The sequence below is a fragment of the Nicotiana tabacum genome, chromosome 5 (genome assembly GCF_000715075.1).
Source record: "Nicotiana tabacum cultivar K326 chromosome 5, ASM71507v2, whole genome shotgun sequence".
NCBI classification, from domain to species: Eukaryota; Viridiplantae; Streptophyta; class Magnoliopsida; order Solanales; family Solanaceae; genus Nicotiana; species Nicotiana tabacum.
This window is the reverse complement of record NC_134084.1, coordinates 120899752-120903982: the sequence shown is the minus strand read 5'-3', so window position 1 is coordinate 120903982 and position 4231 is coordinate 120899752. Positions and strand designations below refer to the sequence as shown.

The window sequence follows — 4231 nt, the reverse complement described above, 5'->3', positions numbered from 1 at the left end:
TGAGTGTGAGGCGAGCTTTTAGAAGCTCAAGACTGCCTTGACCACAACTCCAATAATAGTTTTCCCATCAGCTTCAGGTTCATATACAGTATATTATGATGCTTCAAGAGTTGGTATTGGGCGTGTGTTGATGCAAGAGGGTATGGTGATTGCTTATGCTTCTAGGTTCAAATATATGAAAACTATTTGGGCTGAGTTCCCTGATTTTTCACTAAAATGCCCGAGTGGCTGTGAGGTTAATGACTGAGAGAAGTCGAGGACCTAATGGTGAGGATTATATATATTATGGATCGGGCTGCACGCCGCAACGATATTTATATGTATATGGATCGGGCTGCACGCCGCAGCAATATGTATTGGATTGGGCTACATGCCGCAATGATATAACACTTAGGCTGTAGGAGCCCTTCCGGAGTCTACACACCTCCAATGAGCACAGTCGACTATATATATTTACGAATCGGGCTACACGCAGTAGTGGTTATTATTATGAGATATTCATTGAGCGGGAGTGCTGAGTGTGAGTGCTGATTAATGAGAGTTGAGTCACGAGTGACTGAGGGCTTGCCCGAGGGGCTATATATATGAGTGATGCTTTGCCCGAGGGGCTTGTTTATGAAATTACCATTTTTACACTTTTTTTATACTGAGCCTCTATTGAAAAATGCTGAACAAATGTTTTAAATAACCTTCATTGAAACTGGAGTTTTACGAGATGTTCAGAAATTGGACTACAGATTCGACTTTGTTATTTCTATTGAGAATCTATGTTAGACTATGTATATGGATTAAATGCTTGTCACTGCACTCAACCTTTATTTACTTTTGTTACTTACTGGGTTGGTATACTCACGTTACTCCCTACACCTTGTGTGCAGATCCAGGTGCTAGAGCATCTGAGTGAGAGCATCCAGCAGCTTCTGAGTATTTTCCGGAGATAGCAAGGTAGCTGCACAGCATCCGCAACCCTGCCGTTCTCCTTCGTATCCTTAGTATTATCTATTTCAGTCTTATCTTGTATTGAGTAGACAATATTTTAGTGGTTCATTACTAGTGACACCAGGATCAGGCAGTGTGGATGTATTTGCGTATTTGTTTTTCTGCATATTATTTTGTTATATTAAAATGAAAGACTTGTGATCATAGTTGATTTGGAAAGGAATTTATAAAAGACCTTTATGTTATTAGTGTTGAATCGGCTGACCTAGTACTGTGATAGGCGCCATCACGACTGGGGTGGTTTGGGGTCGTGACAGACCAGACAAGCAACTCCGGAGCAAATGGAGCGTACCAACATCTTCTACAGACCTAATAGCCTACTTGGATGGCTCTCGACCTATCTATCGGGACCTGCGGGCATGAAACACAGCATCCACAGGCAAAAGGGACATCAGTATGAATAATGTACCGAGTATGTAAGGTACATAAATAAGCACACAGAAGAAATATAGAGTAAATGACTCAACCTGTACGTCTGGATAACTCTGTAAATCATGAAATACTTATAGTGTCATGCATATGCATATGAATGTCGTGCATAGGTACATGTATTCATAACATCATCAAGCCTCCTAGGGCATCCCATCATATCCGTTCGGTTACGCCCCGCAATATTACGTCGATATTACGTCCCGCAGTATTATATTACGACGATGTTATGCTCTGCAGTAATATGTTACGATGGTGTTACCCTCTGCAGTAATATATTACGATGGTGTTACGTCCTTCAGTAAAATATTACGGCGATGTCACGCTCTGCAGTATTAAGTTACGATAGTATTTCACCCAGCAGTATTACATTACGGTGATGTTACGACAGTGTTGCACCGAGCAGTATTATATTACGGTGATGTTACAGTTCGCAGTAATAAGTTAAGATAATGTTGCATCCTATAGTATTTTACGTTGAATTTATCGTAAGGTAATTGACATCAGTCCAAAGAAAAGATTATTTGGGGATTATAAGGATTATGCTATTTCACAAATGATTAGTAAATTCATGAAGGTGAAAGGGGGAGCAAGTCTAAGAAAATAAATTTTGTCAAAGTTTGGCATTTTGGGATAAAATATGGCCCGAGCTAAATACCCGATATTTATGGACTAGTGCCATACAAGGTATTACATGGCCATGATAATAAGGTGTACAACATATGTTAAAAGAAAGTAGTATTTAATTAAGTTGAGACAATTTTTAAATTATGCGGGTAATTGGTTAATTATCGGGTTACGGAATATTAACCGGTTAACTAATAAGTGGGTAAAGATTACTAATCTTCACCCACTCTCCACGTGGCACAAGGCCACCAATTTAAAAAAGATGACTCATAATTATGGATAGGTGTCTAAGGTATAAATAAAGTTAACTTTATCAAAGATAAGACTCTTAAGTCTTTATCTCAATATAAGATAGTAATCTTTACCCACTCTCCACGTGGCACAAGGCCACCAATTTAAAAAAGATGACTCATAATTATGGATATGTGTTTAAGGTATAAATAAAGTTAACTTTATCAAAGATAAGACTCTTAAGTCTTTATCTCAATATAAGAATCTGAATAAACCAAAATGTGATATAGCATTTCTTAGCATCCCAAACGTCCCATGAATCATCAATTATACCAAACATTAGTTCAAGAAACGTGAGGAACAGAAGCTAAAAGTCGTTCCAAAAAAGCTTCATAGGATGTATTTCTTCTTCAATTTCAAAACGCAGAAGCTTAAATCTAATTTTTGGGTTCTAAATTCAATCCACGAAGGTTCTTAATGGGATAATTATAAGGAGTTGTTTCTATTCCAGGTATGTTAAGGTTATCCCTTCTTTCTTTTGGCATGATACATACGATACGAACGTAGCATGCAAATGCACAAATTACATGAATGACTCTATTCATAGAAGTATTAGAGATATCTATGATCTTGAATTTTCGTGTGTCATAATATTTTATCATCTGTTTATGGGTCTCAAAAAAATATGAAAGTTGAAAAAAGTTTACTTTATGATATTACTCAAAGGCAAAATGGTCTTATGAAGCTCTGAAAGATTTTATTAACGTACTTTTCATGCATTGCATTCATGTGCATTGACCCATGACCAGATGACATTATATACATGTATATATGTATGTAAATATATGTATATGTGATATGCGAAAAAGGTTACGGCGTTATATACGCACCACCACCTGATCAGCTGATATATGATGATGATATTGCCTACAGTGGCTTAAATATGATTCAAATGGCGTTATATACGCGTATATATGTATGTATATATGTATATGGGATGCGGAAAAGGTTATGGAATTATATACGTACCACCACCTGATCAACTGGTATATGATGATGATTTTGCCCACAGTGGCCGATATGATATGATGGGATGCCCTCAAAGGCTGATGATGTTGTAAAACATGTACCTATGCACGACATGACATTCATACGCATACGCATGACGCTAAAAGTAATTTATGATTTACAAAATTATTCAGACTTACAGGTTGAGTATGTACTCTATATAGCTTCCATGTCTCTTATGTATTTATTTATGTGCCTTACATACTCCGTATATTATTCGTACTGATATCCATTTTGCCTGGGGACGCTGCGTTTCATGCCCGCAGGTCCCGATAGACACTCGAGAGCCCTCCAAGTAGGCTATCAGCTCAACGGAAGATGTTGGTGCGCTCCATTTGCTTCGGAGTTGCTCGTTTGGTTAGTATGATTTAGATGTGTATTGTTTGGTATGGCGGGACTCTGTCCCGGCCTTTATGATATTTATGTATTCTTAGAGGCTTCTAGACATATGTCATATACGTAAAAGATTATACAGCCTTGTTGGCCTATGTTTTGAGTTTATAAAGGATCATGTTGGCCTATTAGGCCCGTATGTCATGTGTATATGATGATGTAATAAGAAAGATACGTTACGTTGGTACTCGGTTGAGTAAGGTACCGGGTGCCCGTTGCAGCCTATCGGTTTGGGTCGTGACAATCTCGGCCACTGTGGGCAAAATCATCAACGTATACTAGCTGATCAAGTGGTGGTGCGTATATAACACCGTAACCATATACATATATATATACGCGTATATAACGTCGTCTGGTCATGGGTCAATGTACATGTATAAATGAATACAATGCATGAGAAGTACGTCAGTAACATCTCTCAGAATGTCATAAGACCATTATACCTCTAATTAATATCATGAAACAAACATTATCAACTTACATA

General features: G+C 37.8%; 1 long non-coding RNA gene across 1 annotated transcript; it reads left to right on the top strand.

Moving 5' to 3' along the window:
* The first annotated feature begins 2542 nt into the window (after window positions 1-2542).
* LOC142180642 (uncharacterized) lies at window positions 2543-3842 on the top strand. The gene is made up of 2 exons (XR_012709267.1): window positions 2543-2797; window positions 3621-3842. It is a non-coding gene; the product is annotated as an uncharacterized LOC142180642 (long non-coding RNA).
* Window positions 3843-4231: the final 389 nt, after the last annotated feature.